Source organism: Notamacropus eugenii, chromosome 4, assembly GCF_028372415.1.
Source record: "Notamacropus eugenii isolate mMacEug1 chromosome 4, mMacEug1.pri_v2, whole genome shotgun sequence".
NCBI classification, from domain to species: domain Eukaryota; kingdom Metazoa; phylum Chordata; class Mammalia; order Diprotodontia; family Macropodidae; genus Notamacropus; species Notamacropus eugenii.
Window position 1 is genome coordinate 426,118,442 of NC_092875.1, and position 22,663 is coordinate 426,141,104.

The 22,663-nt window shown below is 39.3% G+C and overlaps 1 protein-coding gene and 1 pseudogene across 2 annotated transcripts in view; one reads left to right on the forward strand and one right to left on the reverse strand.

Moving 5' to 3' along the window:
* Window positions 1-540: 540 nt before the first annotated feature.
* Window positions 541-8,296, reverse strand: LOC140502679 (sorting nexin-2 pseudogene; annotated as a pseudogene).
* The window catches only part of PRLR (prolactin receptor), a 221,702-nt gene continuing 205,864 nt past the window's right edge, over window positions 6,826-22,663 (forward strand). The window contains exon 1 of one of the 2 annotated variants that reach the window (XM_072605870.1): window positions 6,826-7,099. The gene's annotated coding sequence lies outside the window, so the exon portion shown is untranslated. The remainder of the gene's footprint in view (window positions 7,100-22,663) is intronic. The other variant, XM_072605874.1, reaches the window with a different exon arrangement.

Sequence of the window (22,663 nt, forward strand, 5' to 3'; positions counted from 1 at the left end):
CCTGAACCCAAGTCCTTCTGGTTCCAAATCCAGGGCTTTTCCCACTCTACCACACTGCCCAATATCTTCCAAATCTTTCTTTTTATCCACACATCAGGACTCTATCTCATGCATTAGCCTCATCCTATTTTTTTATACTTATTTACTTAATATGTAGTCATCATATTTACATATAAATATTTAGATATATTTATATTTTAAATATAAAATATTGTCATATTTATTCTCTCTCATATACACAATTGTACTTAAATGATTTGCCCAGGGTCACATAGTTAGCTAGTATCTGAAGCTGTGTTTGAACTCATGATGATGAATCTTCCTAAGTCCAAGTCCAGCACCATATCCACTGCACTGCCTAGCTGCCCATATATATATATATATACATATACATATATATATATATGTATATGTATATATATATATATTTACCATAAGGTACAACCTTTTCTAATGTAATCACATAATGATGACTGTACAAGAATGTATAAGTCAACATCAATTAATGGTATTATAATTTGATATAAAGAGGTCAGTAATAGTAATAACAGAACACATTGTAAAGAAAAAATAATGTAAACTTTCTGGTCTTACAATGCAGTTTTTCGCGCAAGCATTACAAAACAACACTGTTTAATTCAGCAAAGACTGCAGAATGTTGTGCCATAGTCTACTTGATTCAAAGAGGACCAGGACACACAGCTCATTAATAAAATTTCAGCGTATATAATAAAGTCACTTGTTAATTCATAAAATATATCATGGCTTATTTGGATGATTTTAAAGTGATTTTATTGTGGAATTTAGCATAACTAAGGAAAAAAATATCCAGAGAATCTTCTGATTTGAAGTCACCTTGCTAGGCATTGACTTTGGCTTCAGGTAGGAATGCCTCTCGGCACTTTGTCATATGTTGTGTTTGTACTAATGATTCTGAGTGCTTGATAACAACAGTTTTAAAGTCTTTCACTCATTCCTTCTCAAATTTTCCAACTTCCTTTCTAATATTTTTGGAGACTTGTTCAAATCTCTCTCTCTCCTTGCTGACCTTTGACTTCTCACTTTCTGATTTTATTTTATCTGGTTTGTTGGTAAGCATTATTTTTGCTTCAGCTTCATTTTTTTTTTTCTGCAAAGCAATCTGAGCATCATCCCATTTCTGCCAACATTTCGTTAGATGATCAGACACACTTTATTACAGCAATAAGATGAATGCAGTCAGTCGGTAGTTCCAAAAACACATAAAAGTTAGCAAAAGCTTGTTCCTGATGTAATTGATCATCCGTCTTTTCAGCCTCAGCAATCTGAGACAAAGCTGTAGATAAAGCAGTATGAGCCTTGGAATTACATAACATGGCAGCATTTTGCAAAGTCAGCTGTGTTGGCTGAAAATTCTTTTCTGTGACAGACCAGCACTTCAATATTAATATGGAGAAGTTTCCAAAGATGCTGATCCAAATTCTCAAATTGCTGCTGATTTTCCTCATGTCCTGCATGAGATTCATTCATCTTGATTGTCATTTTATTGACAGTATCGGCAGCCTTGTTCACCATCCTCAATATTCCTGCTCCACTCAGAGCCCAAGTGTTAACTGCTCTGGGCAGCTCAGAATTCTCTAGGAAGTGCCTTAAATTAGGATTTTGAGGAAATGTTGGCTGTCACTGTAAGCTGAAGACACCCCTCAAGGGCTGCTCTCTTTTTTTCTACAAATTCAGTGGATAATGAATATTTTTTCCCAACTTTCACTTTGGTCAAGCCTACAATACTCTTCTCTGTAGCTGGAGGCACAATATAACCAACATGAAAGTACTTTGTGGCTAAGTGACTATGCAGTTCAAGAAAGTCTCTCAATCCTCTTTTAACTGAAAATTCATTCTTATTGAACATGGATAGGGAAGTCTTTCTTGTTACTCTATGTGACATACAAGCCTTCGGGCCATCACCAAAAGTAAAATGGAAGACAGAAACACCCTGAATTACTTTTTAACACACTCTTCTGTCTTGACTCTCAAAGCCACTGGCTTAGACGGTTCTTTACCTCTTCTGGCTACTTGTCTATCTTTTCTTTCCCAATCACTTTCTCGCTATGACAACTTAACATTTCAAGGGACAAGATCCTTAGAGTTCACTCTAAGCTCCCACTGAGATCTGTGGTGATCTCATTTTATCTTAAAACCTTAGCCATAACCTTTACTCACAGGACACCCAGCTCCATCATTCTTCATCAAGCTGAAGTGAAGTGAGATTATGTCATCCTCTCAGAGTCTTCTCTTGAGGATTTTCCCAGTACCTTCTCCCTGACTCCCACATCAGTGCCAGCTTCATCTCCCACCAATCCTTATATGCTTCTGATTCTTCTACTTGGCCCTAATATGTATGTTGGATTTTCTTGATCCAGTATCCAGGACAGTGACAGATACTTGAGAGAAGGAAGAAAATGCCACTAAATCATGGGTCTTACTTAGGTAATGTGATAAGAAGGACATAAGGAAAAATGTTCAGGGAATCTATTTAGATCAAATGGACACAAAAACATTAGAATAATGAGGCACCTAAAGTGGCGTCTCAGTTGGTTTATCTGATAACACAGAGATTTGGGCCATTGACCCCTCCATTCTCCATCCTCAGCCTTAAGATGTATTAAGAGATACAAAAAAAAAAAACTTAACATGCTATTTATTTAATTTTTGTTACATTTTAAGTTCCAGACTGGCTTCTTCCTTCCCTCCCCAACCCACACTAGAAAGGCAACCATTTCATGCACACACACAGACACACACATGTGTGAATATATGTATTATTTATGTATATATGTGTATATATTTATGTATATATGTGTGTATTTGTAAACATATATATGTATTATAGATATATAGATATAGATATATAGATATACATATGCTTAAATTTATGTAGATGTAGATGTAAAGTCATACAATCCATACTTCTGTTTATCAGTTCTTTCCCTGGGTGAGCGAGAGGGCAGCAAGAGAGATGATATTCCAAATGTACGGAACAATGTGGGAAAAGGCACTGAGGTTGAAAAACCTGCAGATTATGTACAATGACATAGAGCTGGTCAACTATGCTGAAGGGAAAAGTGTGTGGAGGGGAGTAGTATGAGGGCTGTCTAGAAAGGTCAGGCCTGCCAGGCAGTGGAGAGCTTGAATGCCAGGCAAAGGGGTTGGAATTTTACAGGAAATCACTGAAGGTTTTCTGAGCAGAGGGGTAATATGATCAGGCCTAGACCATATAGGTTTATAAAGTATGTTTTGATCCATTAAATACCTCTTTTGCACCTTAAAACAATTCTGGGATCTATCTCTACTTTTCAAAAATAAATAAATAAAAAGACACAGAGCCTCAGAGGGTTTAAAGGGCTTGCTCGTGGCCAGACAGCTAATAAAGGATCCAAAGGAGGATTTCAACCCAGCTCTCTCCTGACTCCAAGTCCTGCGCTAACAAAAAAATGAAAGGATATTGAATCAATCATCTGGGCAGGGCACAGGGGATTAGTGCCTCCTGAATGGAATCATTCACCCATGAATATCTGGGAGCTTCCCCAAGTGAAAAAGTACTGTAGGATTGTTGTAAGGAATGCAAAGAAACCTAGGACACAGACTCAAACCTTAAAGAATTAGCATTCTAGTGCTTTCCAGATTCATATACATCATAAACCTTTTCAGCTACTTTCTTATTCTTCTATCTAAACACCCCTATGTCAGTACTTTGGAGGATCTTTCTGATGTTGGTACTCTTCAAGTCAAAACTGTGCAGACAGCATCCATACTCTCTAATTTCCATTCATGTCCTCCACTGCCCTGGAGGCCACGCTTAGCCTTAAACCTTGCTATAATGCATGGGTGCCAATACAGCCCTCAGGCTCTCCATCTTATCCCTTGTTTTTGCAACATGTCTAACCCATCATTTTTCTGGAGGAATATGTTTTAGGCTAAATATGATTCGTAAATTGTCCATGGTAATGCAATAAAGCCCACCTATGCCTATCATACTTCATCTCTTCATTGACTTTTGACTGACCCACCATTTTTAGAGGTTGTAGTGCTCCATGATTCACAGACATACAATATCCCTGGGATGATGTTTGTGTTAAAAAGACAGTTTGTGTTAGGGAGCAGTTGAAAGCCCTGCCATTTCTCAGATTCAAACCAGTGTACTCCCTTTTTCTTGATTAATTATGAGCCTGGTTCATTGTCCATTTGTAGTATGGCTGATACTGAAAAATAGGAAATGGATAACAGCAAAGACAAGGATCAAAAATTATGATCATAATCTTACATAAAGAGTAGGCCTTTGTCAGTAAGTAATTGTTCTGCCTGCATAAGAGAAATGTGACATACAAGAACAAACAATTAAAAGTGCAAAATCCTTTGCATAACATAATGGAGGTAAAGATTACAATCAATATCTTATAACAAAAACAGTGAAAATCAGTGAAGGGAAAAACAGATTGGCAGAAAGATCAGTGGCAGTGCCAACTAAACCAGATCATCCCAAGAGCAATTGTAGATGAAATTAGAAGATTTTTTTTAATGGAAAATGGAGCAGATTTTCCAGCATTTATATAGTCATCTGTTCTCATCATTGATAACACCAGAACCACCATATTTGGACTTATTACCTAATGTGTTATGGGCTTAGGAACTACTACTCTTACCATGTATTTTTTGTATCATATCTTATGTGAGACATCATATTGTAGTAGATAGGGAACTTGCCTAAGCATTAGAGAGACTTAGGATCAAGTTCACTCTCTGTGACCCTGGAAAGTCATTTCATTTCTCAGTGCCCAAGACAACACTCTGAAAAACCATACGTCTCAAGACACCTAGGTAACACAGTGGATAGATGACTGGGTCTGGGGTCCGGAAGCCCTGAGTTCAAATCTAGACTCTGATAATTGCTAGCTGGATGACCCTAGGCAAGTCACTTGACTTCTGTCTACCTCACTTTTCTAAACTGTAAAATGACAATCATAATAGGCCTTCCAGGCCTCCCAGGATTGTGTAAAGATCTAAATGAGGTAGTATTTATAAAACACTTAGCACAGTTCCTGGCACACAATAGGTGCTTAATCAATGTTTATTCTCTTTCCTCCCATAAGTTACAGAGAAGCTTTATTCACCAAGCACAAATTAGATTAAAAAATATAGTAAAAATGTGTGTATATATCACTTCCTACTGTTAGACTATAAGCTAAAGGGAAAAGGTACCATGTCTTGCCTAAGTTTTGCATCTTCCCCAAAGCACAGCAAAATTCTTTGCACCCTCCCCTAAATTCAGGCTCTATGACCTTGGTCTGTGTGGGTAGCTCCTTCCTCTGTGAAGATTTCAGTGCCTTTAGGACTTGGCAGATGGTTTTCAATTACTGCTCTGGACAAAGTCTTTTATCTTTGCAAACTTAGCTAGGCCAGATATCAGATCTGATATCTGAGCCTGTGGCCTGTGCTCTTCCAGAGTGGTAGGCCCAGGCCTAAGCTCCTGCCTGCCTATCATAACCCTTGAAAACTCAGATGAGAAAATTAACCGAACGTAGGGAAGTACTTTCCAAAGTCATGCAGGCATGACAACGGGCTCATTATATCACTCATGAATCTTCCCATTTATTGGTCTCTGACAGGCTTGGGACACTACTTCCTGGCCTGGTGAGCCAGGTATAGTCTAGGTGTAGGGCACAGACATTACAATAAGCAAGTTACGCCTCTGTAGCTGCCCCTGGGCTTTTGGCACAAGAAGATCTCTGCTCTCTATAACATTGGACACTCAATGCATCATGGGATTTTTCATTGGCTCCCTGAATGCTGAACTGCCAGGGCATCTTGCCACCCATTCCCCAGAAGCAGTGTATTCAAAATGGTAAAGCCTGGCATTTTTACAATTTTCTTGAAACCCAATATCTTTTATTTAAAATAGCTTTGGAGTTATTTTGGAATGTGCTTCTCTAGTGTGTAACAATTAGATTTAATATGAAATAAATGTCATCAGACAAACACTGGAAACTTTAAGTACAGAAAGAAAAACATTTGCCACCAGAAATTTTCTCTTTTCTATTGTCCTTGTTCTTAAGTTTTTTAAAAAATAAAAGCCAAATCATGGAGTTCTTTTTGAAAAACTACATTTCAGACCTTTGGAAAATCAACAGCATCTTTACACCAAAGCACAGAACACTTGTCCTGTTTTCTAGCTGCTGTCCCTGTTGGGCACACAGCAGATTCTCCACTCTGAGAGTGGCTTGGGGAAATCAAAAAGCTCTTTGAGCCCTTGTCTGCTGTTCTGGCCGTTGGTTTTTAATCCACTTTTTACTCTAACACCACCTCATTAGGGTTCCATGAGAGCTGACTCCAGGTTATTCCTCTCAGACACAGATATTTGTGGCAGCCCACGAATTACTCTAAAAGAAAGGCAATTTGACACTGCTGCTCTGAGACTTGGCTATCCACAGAAATTGCCTCTTAGAGCTTATTAGGTTTATTAAGAAATGATTGAGGATTGTGTGTGTGCATGTGAATGTGTATGTGTGTGCATGCATGCATGCGTGTGTGTGTATTTTCCCCGTATGGACTTAAAGGATGATCCACGGTATTAAGGATACAAAATCGATTTGGGAGAATCAGTTATTTCTTCTCTGTGTCGGCTGCATTCCTCCTCTCCTAACTACCTCTGTAACCTTGTAAATCTGGCAGACTCTGGACATTTTCCATGCTGAAGAAAATCAGTGTTTTGCCTCAAGCAAGGAACATAAATGTTGCAATGCTGACTCCTCCTCTAATGGAGAAAGAGTGAACAAGTGCACAAGAGTAGTATTTCTCACAGAGCTGTCAGGCTGGATCCAGTGGAGTCAGCTCTGCAGTCCATAGTCTCTCTCTCTCTCTCTCTCTCTCTCTCTCTCTCTCTCTCTCTCTCTCTCTCTCTCTCTCTCTCTCTCTCTCTCTCTCTCTCTCACTCTCTCATCTTCTTCTCCCAAGATTTACTGACTGTTCGTGAAACAGTTTTTACCCACAATGGATTTTCACATCCTTTTTCAAGAAGTGTCCCTGGATTGACATGTCTCCTGCTCGACTTGGTTCTCTGGAACAAGTGAGTACCGTGTGGCTAAACCTGTTTGGAAAGCTGTGTTGCTACGATGTGTCGGGCTGTAAACTGGGCTGTAGGTTTTCCCGTCTGCATGTGTGTAGGGTGGGGAAAGGACTGGAAGGCAGTAAAGGGTCAAGGGCTAGTGAAGTTAAAAAAAAAAAGGCAAAGGGGATCAAGGTCCTAGCAAATTCACACTTGATGCAATTAATTCTCCAGAGCATGTGGCGAAAATAAGGGCTCTGACCACAGGCGGGGAATCATCCCTTATGCTCAGGCACTAGAAATAACCTGTAATTGAGAGGGTTTGATTCCGCCTCGGACACACGTAAAGGGCTTTACAACTGCATACAGATGCATTAACCTTTTAAAAGGTGTCTTAATTAAGCACCCTGGAGAAAGAATTTCTATTGCAATCGTGAGCTTTTCAGTATGTAAAGGATTTATGTTAAAATGAAAAGAAAAGGGAGACGAGAAAGGGTCCAGTGTCCTAAGGCTGATTGGCAGTGAAAGACTGACTTGCAGGACCACTACATTCCCAAGCGTCACGGGGCAGGCAATGGGTGTACCTACCTGTAGGAAATCCCATCATTTGGCTTAACTACTAAAAGTTTAGTTACCTGGGCTTACATGCTTGAGGATTGCTACCTGAGAAAGACAATGTGTGTGTGTGTGTGTGTGTGTGTGTGTGTGTGTGTGTGTGTGTGTGCGCGTGTGTGTGTATTTGGGGGCGGGGGAGATCGGGGAAGGGAGAGGTATTGATTATCTTGCAAATGCTAAGGAGAAGACGGGCAAAGAAGCAAAAAGTGGGAGAGTGTGTTGTGAGTGAACAGAAGAGGCAAAGGAAATGGGAGGGGAGAAAAGGGAAACAAACACACTTGGCTGGAAAGCCAGGGAGCAGCAGCCTCAGCAGCCGGGGAAGAATTGGAGTAGGAGATCTCTCCTTAGGAAAATATTGTTTTACTGACCTCTACCTGTATCCAGGGGAAACAATCTGAGCTGTCTAAATAACAAACGGTTTCAACTTGGGGTTGAAAGTGTGTAGCAAAGCAATAATTCATAAAAACAAAAAAAACAAAAACAGAAACAAACCAGCCATGCGAGGTGAGTCCAGACGGATTCATTCATCTCCATTGCTCCCGCTGTCTGGCAGAGAGCCCCTCGCTCCTTCTCGCTGCCTTCTCGTCCTCCCTGGGGATTCATTCTAGTCTTAGCTAGGTGACCGTATGAGTTGTGAGACCTTAGACAAGTTGCTTTACTTCTCCCACTCTCAGTTTCTTCCTCTGTAAAATGAGAGGGTTGGACCACATGCTTCCCAAGGGCTTTTCCACATGTTAAAAAACACGATTCTTTGTAGGGCAAAGGGAGTAAGCGAAGATGGAGAAGCTGTCCAAAATTTCTACCTGCCGTTGGAAATGGCATGCTACTCCAGCCATCCAGCAGATGACTTCATTTTATATTGATTGCTTTGTTGGCTATTCAAAACAAAGCAGCATGGAGGGGAGGGAAGGGGAGACAGAGACAGAGACAGAGACAGAGACAGAGACAGAGACAGAGAGACAGAGAGAAACACACAGACAGACGGGGACACACAGAGAGACAGAGAGGCAAATGAGCAAGGGGTGCTGCCTCTAATGCCCAAGTCTGTTGATAGTGATGATTTCCTCCTGGAGGAGCCTTAGCAATCTTTGTCTACCAATAATCAAATGAGAGAATGTATATAAAGTTGTTTAAAACTCTGTATCAATACTAGTTATTAAGAAAAAAAAACACTGGACTTGTAAGTTCATTAACAGAGGGAACTCCTAGTTAGGAAATTCCTTCTACCAGAGCAGATCAGCATCCACTCTCCCACTTACAGAGAACTGTCAGAAGCCCTGAGAGATTGTTCCAGTCAATTTAGGTAAGAAATGTCTTTCTGGGTCTTTCTGAAAGAAGCCAGTTCTTTGTCCCCCTAGACCACTCTGCCTCTGACATAGCTAAACTAGGCTATGAGTTTTTTACAGCTCCTCAAGGTAATTGATAGGATCAAAGAATCTAGCTGAAAGGGGATTATCTTTCCCATTTTACAGATGGGAAAACTGGGTCTCATCAAAAGGCAAGTCACTTGCCCAAGGTGAGTCGTTGTGGAGTCAGTCTTGATTAGAATCCTCCTGACCACCACCACCACCCCCCCAGACTAGTGTTCTTTCTACCACATCCTGGTATTTCTCTTTAATTTAATTCAACAAAAACATTTTAACTCTGTCCTTAGTCATCTTTACTATGCATCTATACTGAGAATACCAAGATGAAAACAAGCTCCAATCTCAAGAAGGGGAGATAAGACATGCACCCAATTGTCATATACCTCCTAGGTATATGACAATATATGACACCTCCTAGGGTGGCTGTGAGGATCAAATGAGATAATGATTGTAAAGCATGTGGAACAATGTCTGGCACATAGTAAGTGTTATATAAATGTTATTATTATTAAGCTAGAACATGATAGAGGTGATGTGGTACAATGGAAAGAGAACTGTCTCTGGATTTCAAGGACCTACGTTCAAATATTCCTTCTGCCACTTACTACCTGTATGATCTCAATCAAGTCACTTAACCTCCTGGGCCTCAGTTTCCATATCTGTAAAATGAGTGAATTATACTGGATGGCTTCTTGCACCGCTTTCAGACCTATGACCTATAAGAGTAAACAGTCAATAGTTAGCGCCTTGAGAAGACTGGGGAAGGGGAATTCTCTTCCGACTGAAAGGCTTCCAGGAGGAGGTAGGACCCAAGTAGTATCCTGAAGGAAGGGAAGCATTTCAACAGGAGTTGCAGGGGAGAAGTCCATTCCATGCATGGAAGCCAGAAAACCACCAAGGTAACAAGGAGGCGGGACACCAGAGCTGCCAGTCTCCTAGACTATCATATTTGATATCATAAGCAAAGACAGGATAGGAAGGAGAAAAAATGAGGTCTCTAGGAGATAGCTAAACAGCTCAACAGATAGAGGGCTGGGTCTGGTCTCAGGAAGACGTAAGTTCAAGTCCAGTCTCAGATGCTTACTAGCTGTGTGATCCTGGGCAAGTCAATCAACCCTATTTGCCTCAGTTTCCTCATGCGCAGAATGAGCCGGAAAAAGAAGTGGCAAACTACTTCAGTATCTCTGCCAGGAAAACCCCAAATGGGGTCATGAAGAGTCAGACTTGATGGAAAAATAACTGAACAGCATTCTATATCACTCTGCCACATGGGAGAGCAGGAGTCAGAGCCTAAGGGCTGGAGGGTAATGTTTACACAGATAACAGTGTCCCTTTGGACCTCTGTAAGCTGTCTGTAGGTAATCTCTGGGACTCTGCAGTGGGTCCCTGCTCTGTAATCAATTATGCCACTATTGTGTGCTATAAATAAGTATCAAACAATGGTCATTTTATGTATTTATCAGCCTGCCCTGCTTTTCTTATCTGAGAGCAGAATGAATAAAATTAGTACCCTGAACGATTCCCTTAGCTTATAGCATTATTATTCCTGGCCAGGTGGACCAGACAGGTGGGCAGACAGACAGGGAAGTGGAAAATTCTGAAGCTGATGCTGCTTCAATTGTACCACGTCCCCTTTTGGGGGGATTTGTTGTGATCTGCAGTTAAAATGAGCCTCGATTGTCATCAATGCTCTGCCTTCTCATTATTTGCAGTCTTATTGTCTTGTGTCTAAAGACCAGATGCTAGTTCAGGGAAGAGCGCCCAACCCAAGGCCAAATTTGTAGCCATCCAAAGGCTCCTGCTACAAGTTTTACCATCTGAGGGATGGATTCCAGTACTAAATTCTCCCTTCCTCCTTTGGGCTCTATGACTCCCACCACTCTACTCTTTTGAAATCTACCCATAAAAACTAACCTCTAACAATTGATGAAAGTATTTTCCAAATCTATACACAAGATTTAGTACGTAGCAAGCTGACCTTGAAGTCAGAAAGACCGGGTTTCAGGTCCTCTGATACAGATTCTCTGGGTGACCATAGATAAGTCTCTTGCCTTCTTGGTACCCTCAGACAATGCTCTAAGTTTCTAGGTTGCAGAGCAATATCAATCTGCATTATAGAGGGTGTCTCTTCACTGGGAATCCCCTATAACAATCAAATCACAAGTCTGGACTCCCATTCTCCCCTTCAAAAAAAATTGTTAAATTAGTATCATTGGTATTATTATTAACAATGGTAATAACTGATACTTAATATAGTGCTCTAAAACTTACAAAGCAATTTCCTGGCAATCTGTATAAAGTAAATGCATTATTATTGCCCCCCTCCCAAATTTACAAAAGTGGAAACAGAGTTAAGTGATAGCCATATAGCAAGGAAATAGTTCAATAGATCCCAGGTCTGATGCTCTTTCCACTGCAGCATGAGACTCTCAGTCACACCACCCTTACCAAATAACCACTTGCACCCATCCCTGGCCTTTGCAGCTTTTGACAACATTAATCATCCTTCATCTCCCAGATTCTCTCTCCTCCTGGCTATTTGTTTTCAGAACACTGCTTTTCCTACTCTCCACCTACCTGCCTGGTCATCCCTTCCCGTCCTCCTTTGCTGGATCATCATCCATCTCCCACCACTAATTACCAGTGTCGACCAAGGCTCTGTCCTGGACACTCTCATTTCTACAACTTCTCTCTTACTGACCTCATCACTGTCTAGAGATTCAATTATGTGAATGACTCCTAAATCTATATAACCAAGAATAATATTTCTCCTGAAATAACATTTTTCCACATCACCAAACATCTACTTAATATTTCCATTAGATTTCATATAAACATCTCAAACTCAACACAACCAAAATAAAACTCATTGTCATGCCTTAAACTTTCCCGTCCTCCAAACTGCTGTATTTTTGAGGATATCACCATTTTTCTTGTCACCTCTACTTTTCCCACTCCACCTACCAAGTCCAAATATTGTCAAATATGACTGATCTTTCCTTCATAATACCCCTTGCATCTGTCTCCTTTTCATTTCTGAAACTATTACCCTAGTTCTTGCCATCACCTCTCTCCCAGACTACAATTTGTATATGGTCTAGTTTCTCAGTCTCTCCCTTATCCAATCTATCTACCACACAGATGCCAAATTAATATTTCTGACAAGAGTCTAACAATGCCACTCTATTGATCAAAAACCCTCAATTGGTTCTCTCTTGTCCTTATAATAAAACATAAATTCTCTGCCATAGCACTTAAGGCCATTCATCCATAATCTGACTTGGATTGATCTTTTCAGACTTATTACATGCTGCTTCCTTTCATAAACTCTCCATTTCTGCCAAACTGAACTATTAAATGTTTCCTGAGCTCAACATTCTATCTTCTACCTCCACACCTTTGCTCTCCCTAGCCCCAAATCTGTGGATATTCGTTTTTCACCTTCACCTCATAAAATCTTTTTCAAGGCTCAACTGAGAATCCTCTACCTGTGTAAGCTCTCCAATTGACAGGCACTCTCCCTGATCAATCTGATTGGTACTAACTTATCTATTTATGTGTTCTATTCTCCCTCTCTCTCTCTCTCTCTCTCTCTCTCTCTCTCTCTCTCTCTCTCTCTCTCTCTCTCTCTCTCTCTCTCTCTCACACACACACACACACACACACACACACACACACACAGCAAATGCCTTAGAGATAGGGATTCATTTTGTTTTCAGCTTTTTGTTTAATATTTTCAGTGCCTTCAATATAGCTGTCACTTATTAAATGGATTGAGAATTATCCTACTTACAAATCCTGAATTTTTCCACATGTGTTCTGGGCTTTCCTAATCAATTTTTTGTTCACTTGATTTCCTCTGCCTGGATTTGTCTTTCTTCTCTACCTTTGTTATATTCCTATTCAGTGCAGCAGCTGTGATAACTAGGAATTTTTGCCTTTAGAACAATAGGCAGGAAAGAAGGGGTGCTTTGTATTGGATGGGGGAAAGGTGGGTATAAGAGAGGGAGACAGAAACAGGCAACCACACTTGCATTCATGCTAGTAGTAAGGGGGAAAATGGAGCTCCTACCTGAGATTGACCTTGTAGTTTTTAGTTAGAGCATGAATGGCAAATTCAGGGGTGCTGCGATGGTGGACATAGAGATAGTGGGCAGTCCAACACCTTTTCCTACCCACCTACCTCTCCTTTCTATCTTCACCAGCACCACTCAGTTGCTACCCCAGCTACCCAATTCTTTTTTGTGCTAGTGAGATCAGACTGAAGCATTAGGTAGTAAAAAACAAGAGCCTTCATCTTCCCTGGTCTTCTGTGTGCAGATGTGACCCTAGGTAGTTCTCTCCTCCTCCCAAACCTCAGAAAGGCCTAATTACTGAGGACAGAGCCAAGACTTTCTCAAGGTAGAGGAATGGGAACTGAAGGTTGGCAGGGCCTTTGATACTAATTGGAAGCTCTCTCTTGCCCCATCTCAGTTTGACACTGAGAAACCCATTGCTCTGAGGGTCCTCTGGTCTTGGCCTCACCACTGTGCCTCGGTACTTGTGTGCTAGAGAAGCTCCTGGACCAGTCTAGGGTCAGCATGGACAGGGTCTACCCAAATCCAAAGCTTATTCTAGAATAGGTAACTCCATGCTTCCTCTCCACTCCACTGTCCACGTCAATACCTCAGCCCCAGATCAAAACTTGGGACCATTCATTATTCCTATTCTTCTCCAAGTTTTACTTGGGTGGGAAGTACCCAGTTTGTTGGAACAATAGCAGACCTTGGAGGGAAGATCTGATGCCTGACTTACTTCCACAGACCTTGGTGAAGGGCACTGGTGACCTACAATAGGCCCAGTTTAGTGGCTAGGAAAACTGAACACTCCTGAAAAACTGTTAGTTGGTGGTCTTACCCCTCTTTCCATTACCTTCTATGGACTTCTGTGGGTACAGGTCAGGGAGGAGATACAGCATGGAACCGACTATTAGAGAGCCCTTGAAATTCACCAGTGTCTGGGAAAATGCTTCACCTGTCCCACTGTGGTTGCAGTTCTGTTACTACTCAATACAAATGCTACCTCCTCCAAGAAACTTCTTTTTGTTGATAACAAAAGAGGACTTCAGTTTGTACTATTGTACTTATCATGTAATATTTTGAACTATTGCTATCTGCATTTATGTTTCATACTTGTACTGTTAAGTTCCATAAGAACAAGGACTGTGTCTTATGGAAACTTCAGAGCGACTAGCACAATAAACTCTTAAATGTATTGATTAAATCTGAATGTGGAATTTCATTGTGAGTCCTTGGGGTGAAGTTAGGATGCCTCCTGCTACAACTGGAAGCCTTAGCTCTTGAACCCAAAGATGAGGCTGCAAGATTGCCTTGGGCCTGGAAATGCCTTGGAAATGTTATTACTCCTACACCTTCTATTTCTAATGGGTTTTGGAGGATATTTAGACAGAATTGTTGAGAGAAAGTACTTTGTAAATGAGGTTAAGGTTCTATTAAATGAGTTCTTTTGTGACTTCTTTTCATGGATTCCTCAGTAATGGTAGTATTTCAAACCTTGCAAACACATAGCATCATCGGAACAGTGGTATTCTTTTAAATGGACTTGTATATAACAGCAAGCAATTTGGAATTATAGAAAGCAATCAGAATTTCTCAAGTGAATTTTCTGGATGTAACTCTTTGTTGATATGCAATCAAAAGGGATCTGTGGATCTGGGATCCCTATGTCCCAGGCATAGATATAGCTGGACTGCTTCAGTGAACTGATGGTTCAATTGTATGACGTATCTTGGAAACCAATGATCTCTGAATAATACAAGTTGTATGTGACCCAAAAGACAATGGAGATAAGCAGTGAGTGCAAATATGCTGAAGCATATATCCAACAATGAACCAAGAAGATGAAGTGGATTGGCATTAGGGATGTTTATCTTGGTTTGGATATGTGATTAATCAGTGTGGAAATTTTCCATATATGCCCTCCTTGCATATGCTATAATATTAGAGGTTCTGAGAGGTTAAGAGGCTTGACCAGGGTCGGACAGCTAATATATGTCAGAGGCAGAAAGAATCCAGGTCTTCCTGACTCTATGACCATTCCTCTAGACACAATGCCATGCATAGGACATCTAAGTAGAAAGGATATCATTAAGGAAATCTATGACTGGAAAAAGAAATCGGCTCATCATGTAACAGAAGTGAAGAATAAGGGATGGATTAATCAATCAATCTAAAAGCACTTATTAAACACTTACTACATACTGAACACTGTGCTAAGCACTAGGGGATACAAAGAAAATAAAGAACAAAAACAAAAACAAATAAAAAATAAACAGCCTGAATGATGCCCTGGTCACTAGAAAGGATAAAAGTGACTAGAAGAGTCTCTCCAGTTTATTGGATAGACTCTCTGATGGGGTTTGTCCTTCATTCTCTGGAATAGTGCTTAGTAAATGCTTGATGACTGACTGATTCGGGATTTACATCACTAACTTAGGATTCAAGAATGGAAGGAGCTTTAGGGATCATCTTGTCCATCCCTTTCATTTTTTTTAAGAATTTAAAAATTTATTTTCTCCATTACATGTAAAAAACAATTGTGGCATTAGTTTTTTTAAATACTTTTTGAGTTTTAAATTTCCTCCATTTTAAATTTCCTCCCTTTCTCCCCTCTCTCTCCTTGAGAAGACAAGTACTTTGATATAGGTTATACATGGGCAGTCATACAAAACATATTTTCATGTTAGCCATGTTGCAAAAGAGAACATAGGTAAAAAAAATCAACACCAAAAATACCAAGAAAAATAAGGAAAGTTTAAAAACTATGCTTCCATATGCATTCAGAATCCGTCAGTTCTTTCTCTGCAGGTGGATAGCATTATTTATCACATGTCCTTTGGAACTGTTTTGGATCATTATATTGCTGAGAATAGTGTTGGGGTGGGGAACCTATGGCCTCAAGGTCACATGTGGCCCTCTAGGTCCTCAAATGGGGCCCTTTGACTGCATCCAAACTTTACGGAACAAATCTTTTTAATAAGGATTTCATTAGCTGCTGTCATTCAAAGTTGATCATTGTATAATATTGCTGATGCTGTGTATAGTGTTCTCCTGGTTCTACTCACTTCACTTTGCGTCAATTCCTATGTCTTCCCAAGTTTTTTCTGAAGCCATCCTACTCATTCTTTATTATAGTACAATAGTATTCCATCACAATCCTATACCCCAACTTGCTCAGCCATTCCTCAGTTGATGGGCATCACTTGAGTTTCCAATTTCTTTGCTACAAGAGCTCACAAAAGAGAGCTGCTATAAACACTTTTGTACATATAAGACTTTCCTTTTTCTTTGATCTCTTTGTAATACAGACCTAGTAGTGGTATTATTGGGTCAGAGGTTATTCACAGCTTTATAGCCCTTTGGGCGTAGTTCCAAATTGTTCTCCAGAATGATTGGATGAAATTCACAACCCCACCAACAGTGAATTAGTGTCTCAATTTTTCTACATCCTCTCCAGCATTTGTCATTTTCCTTTTCTTAGATGTTAATGAATCTATCAGATATGCACTGGTACCAAAAAGTTGTTTAAATTGCATTTTTCTAATCAATAGTGATTTAGAGCACTTTTTATGTGATAACATGATTTCTTTTCCTGAAAATTGCCTGTTCATATCCTTTGATCATTTATCAATTAGGGAATGACTCCATTCCTTTCATTTTACTGATGAGGAAAGTGAGGCCCAACAGATCATACTGAAAGAGTTGAGATTAAAATTGGGTTTTCTGACACCAAATCCAGTATTCTTTCTACTCTGTCACATTACTTCTCCTTCTTATAGTTGAATATTTTCGGGAAGGACACCTTTTGGGCACTTCAGTGGTTAAGGTTCTTTGAATGAGGTACAAGGAGGAGCCATGTCATATTGTATCCTAGTCTTTAGCATGTAGCTTTGAAACAAGGAGGTAGCCATGTAATTTTAATGTTAACATAAAGAGTGAAGTAAAACTGCCTATCAAATAGCCAAATATGTTGCTTTTGGATGGCGCCTCTCCATTATCTGTAATAATTGAGTGCAAACAGATGCTCCAATTTTCTATTTCCTAGAATCTCTAACTTAGAACAATCATCGAATAGTCCGAGCTACCTATCAGGGCAGAAATCCTGTTTACAAAATCTGGGACTAGTGTGGTCCTCCAGGCTTTGCTCAAACACTTCTCTTGACAAGATGTTTGTTCACTGTTTCACCAGTCAGCCTATTCCACTTCTAGGTAACTTTAAAATTTGCTTCTGTATTGAGACAAAATCTGCTTTCATGTAACACCCACTCATTTGATATAGATCTGCCCTCTAGATGTATGTAGAATAAGTGAAGTGCCTCTAACTTGACAGCCTTTCTTTAGAATATTTGAAGAAAGCTACCACATCCTCCTTGTCTTCTACAGGTTAAAGATCTCTAAGGGCATCTAGGAGGCACAGTGGATAGAGTAGGAGGCCTAAAGTTAGGAAGACCATCTTCTTGAGTTCAAATCAGGATTCAGACACTTACTCTTGTGATCCTGGGCAAGTCACTTAACCTGATTGTCCTTAGACTCCTCATCTGTAGAATGAGCCAGAGGACAGACAAAACTACTCCAGTATCTTTGCCAAGAAAACCCCACATGGGGTCACAGAGAGTCTGATACAACAGAAACAATTGAACAGCAACCTTTGGCTCCTTCAACCACTCTTCATATCTGAGTCTTCAGAGTACCTGCCTTTTCTGGTCCCCCCCCCCCCCCGCCCCATTCCGTATGCACTCCAGCTTATCAGTGTCCCTCCTACAAAGGGTTGGCCAGGACTGAGCATAATATTTAAAATGTGACTGTGGAGAAATAGTAATAGATGACATTTTCATTAAATATTCAATTTAAAAATTAACGTTTACTATCAATACAAACAACCAGACTTGATTGGCAATTGTTGTTGTTGTTCAGACCTTTTTGACTTTTTGTGACCCCATTTGGAGTTTTCTTGGTAATGATATTAGAATGTTTTTTCATTTCTTTTTCTAGCTCATTTTACAGATAAGGAAACTGAGGCAAACAGAGATTAAATGACTTGCCCAGAGTCCCACAACTAGTAAGTAACTAAGGTTGGACTTGAATTTAGGTCTTCCTGACTCCAAGTCTGGAACTCTATCCACCATACCACCTGGCTACTCAGGTTGGTAATTTTTTACACTTAAATTAATTTCAACACATAAAGTATAAAAACGTTCTCATCACTCAGAGTCTCTACCAGAATATTTTGTTCATTCATCCTCATTACTTTTCCTTTTTTAATTTCCATTCTTCCCCCTTTTTTAAAATTTGCATTATTTCTTACATATTTCTTTGCATTTGTAAAACTCATTGTTCTGTGTTGTATTTTTACATTCCATTTCATAAAAGATCTTAATTTATCTAACTCTTTTCCTATCGGAAACTTAGGTGACTTCTAGGTGTTTTTTCCTTCAATTACATTTATTGCTGTTATTAAAATCTTTGAGCAGAAACCTTTCTGTTCTTGACGCAATTACTGACTGTAGAATTATTGGGTGAAATGAAACGATTGTTTTAGTGGGAAAGGAAGGGATAAGTATTTATATTATTCTATGTACCAGGTGCTATGATAAGTACTTTTTTACAAATAGAATCTTATCTGATCCTCACAACTCTGGGAAGTAGGTGCTGTTATTATCTTCAGTTTACAGTTAAGGAAAGTGAGGCAAACAGTCACACAGACAGTAAGTGTCTGGGAGGGAATGTGACCCTCAAGCCTTCCTGACTCCAGACCCAGCCTTCCATCTACCGCACTCCCAGCTGCCTCTTTTTTTGTATCTTCTATACAATTCTAGTAGGCTTTTCTCCAAGAAATTCTTCCAATTTATAATTCACCAGCAATGAGTGAGAGTTATCTATTTCTCTATGACCCCACCACCAATGAATTTTGTTGCTTTTAGTTACTTTTGCCAATTCGATGGATAAGTTCCCACAGTTGCTTCAATTGGCATCCCTTTATTAGTAAAATTGAGCACTTTAAAGTGATTATTAAATAATTTGTGATCTCCCTCTTGAGAACAATCTGTTCATAGCATGGCTGGCATTTAAATGATGGGAAGCGGTGACAAGCAGAATCACAGTTCTCTTGCATCATTATCAATGAAGCATGCTGCCAACCTTGTGAGGCTTGTGTGATCTGTAGCATGGAGATGAGACTGGAATTGACTACTTCCCAGATTTGGTGTAAGGAAAACCATTACATAAGTATGCATCATTATTGTATCCCTGTTTATGTAGAGGAAATGGAGTTTCTGTGAGGTTAAACATCTTGCAATGGGTCACATGGCTCCTAAGTAGAAGAACCAGCGATGGAATTCAGGTCTATGGACTCAAAGGCTAGATCTCTTACCATCACAACACGTTTCTCTGTCTTTGGATCCTGTAGTTTTCTGGTTCTTCATACTATTGTTGTACTCAAAGCATCCTAAAATGGCAGCAGCTTTTCTTTAACCAGACAACCCATGCACTGAGGTTCGTATTGAACTTATATTCTTCTCAAATTGCTTCCAAACAAAGTGCCGGGCTTTTCCATATCTTGTAATTATGGTTGGACTTTCTAAACCTAAGTGAATATATGTATAATTATATGCCCATGTACATGTAAATTCACTTTGTACATGTCTGAACAACAACCCATGCATATGTATGTGTGTGTCATGTGTGCCTGTACACATATGTACTATAGATGTATGTATATTGTGCATCTAAACATTTTGTGTAGGTATGCATATTGTGTTTGTCTATACACGTCCTGCTGACTCATGTACATATATACATAGATTGTAGACTGTGTATGTATGTACGATAGATGTTTGTGTATAGATACATTGCTGTATGTGTATGTGTATATACATGCACATGGATGTTCATATATACATGCTATGGGTGTGTGTGCATGTATATACAGTACCATAATGTATGTGTTTGTGTATACATGTGGTATAGATATGTGCATTGTGTTTATGTATACATGTTCTATTGATTTATGTGTATACATGTACTGAAGATGTGCGTGTATATATATTATAGTTACATGTATATACACACACATTACTTAATGCACAAGTGTGTAGATACATGTATATGTATGTTCATATATATGTTGTGTGTATATACAGTACAACACAGGTGTTTGTGTATGCATGTACTAGAGATCATACATACATGTAATACATGGGTATGGATGGGTGTACACAAATGTGTTGTAGATATACATATATACGTCTGTCTATACACATACTATAGAAGTATGTAAATGCATATGTAACCGTAGACATGTACATATACACTTGCACTGTGGGTGTGTGTATGTGTGTGTGTGTGTGTATATATATGTGTGTGTGTGTGTGTATGTGAGTATATGTGTTGTAGGTATATGTGTCTGCATATTTATATACGTACTATAAATACGTATGCATATATACATTACTGTAGGTGTATATGTGTTATTATATACATGCATGTATATATGTATATTAGTATACATGCATATATATGTAGATTGTTGAAGATATGTGTATATATATTACTGCAGATTATATATACACATACTATAGATATGTGTGGACATATATGTTACTGTAGACATGGGTGTATATATATATTTATATGCATAATATAGGTATATGGATATATATAGATGTGCTAAGGTATGTGTGTGTATACATATGTACTCTGTATATATGTAGATAGGTAGGTAAGTAGGTAGGTGTATGTATTTGTTATAGAGCTGTGATTTAATTTGTGCTGGGATCTCCCACTGAGCAAGACTTTTTCGCCAATACAAATTGGCACCTGCTCTTCTGTGTAACATCTCAGAGAAGGGCTTGGTACCCTGAGACCCTGTTTGGCAGCTTGCCTAAGATCATACTGCTGGTATGTGTCAGAAATAGCCCTTGAATTCAGGTGTCCATGAACCCAAGATTGACTTTCCATCCATTCTGGCACACAGCTGTTCTTCATCCATAGCCCTACCTAATTTTATCTTATTAAATTTGGTTCAGGGTTCTAGACTTCAGTGGTTATTTTAAACTCTGGTTTTGTCAGCTAATATATTTACTATCTCTTCCAGCTTTGGTTCATCTTCAAATTAGATAAGTATGCCATCTATGTCTTTGATTTTCATGGAAATTTGATTTTGCAAGGGAATTTTTATTCTATTTACTGTGGATTTTTTGGGTCTCCTATGACCTGGGGAATGGAGAGACTTTGGGTAGTACAAATGGCGAGAGGGAAAATATTTTTAAGTTCTTTGAGACAGAACCTCAGAGCTGAAGGAAAGAGATATTTTCAAGGTCCTATCCCCTTAGTTTGCAAATGAGGAAACCCAGACCCCGAGAAATGAAATTGCTTCCTCATTGTCACTCAGCCAGGTAGATTTGGTTCTAATTTCAATGGTTTTATTTACTAAAACAGGATAAATGGCAAGTTTTTCCCTTTCCTAAAGACTCAAAGCCATTGAATGATGAATTTAGTTCAAGCCAAGCATATTTTTTTTTTCCTTCCATTACTGGCCTTTGGGGATCAAATGAAATAATGTATGTGAAAGTATTTGGTAACTATAAAGTGCTCTATAAAATATATTTTTGTTAGTAATCACCATAAATATCAAAACAATAAATACTAAGAAAAGTACTAGAATGGCCCTGGTCAAATATGAACAGAAAGACTGGTGAGCACCTTTTAGCCATGTGTCTTCTTACTGTTTTCTTCAATTTCCCTTGCTGCAAATAAGATAATGGATTTCAAAGTAACCTTCAAATTCAAGGCACTATTATGGCTTCATTTAGACAGAACTGGAGTTTCAGCTCCATTTTTGTCAAGAAGGAATTCAACAACATGCACAGAGGTTCAGTGTTTCCCAGTGGATTAAAGGATCCAACAACCAAGCCAGGTTTAGAACTCCACCCCCATCCCTCCCCAACCCCCTCATGACGCAAAATTGTCCCTTTGTCCAATCAAGAAATCTCAGGTCTAACTGCTTGGAGGCACCAAAAGGAATTTAATTATAAACTCTATTTATTTTTGAAGGTCAGTGTGTATTTCAGTTGTGTACATGAGGCCTTGGGCATCTGGTGCATGCTAAAAAAAATCTTGTGGGGAGGGTCAATAAATTTAAACAAATATCCTGTCTAAACCTCAAGCAAATAACAGCTCGCATTCATATAGTATCTTAGAAGAGTTTTTCTCCCCACAACCCTGTGAAAGGGGAAGCACACGCATCATTGTTATTATTCATTATAATTATTTATTACTGAGAAATATTAAGGTATAGTGGATAGAGAGTAAACTTTGAGGTCAGGAAGACCCAGGTTCAAAGTTAGCCTCTGACAGATACTGACTGTCTCATCCCTGTAGCAAGACCCTTAACTTCTTGGTGCCACCAGGAAATTGTTTGAAACTCTAAGTATATATAATTATCAGAACCTGTGATGATCCCATTAGTCTAGGGAACTCCCAGTTCAAGAAACGTCATGTCCTAATGCAGGTTGGCACTGTCTCTGCAACTAGATAGATTAGATAGA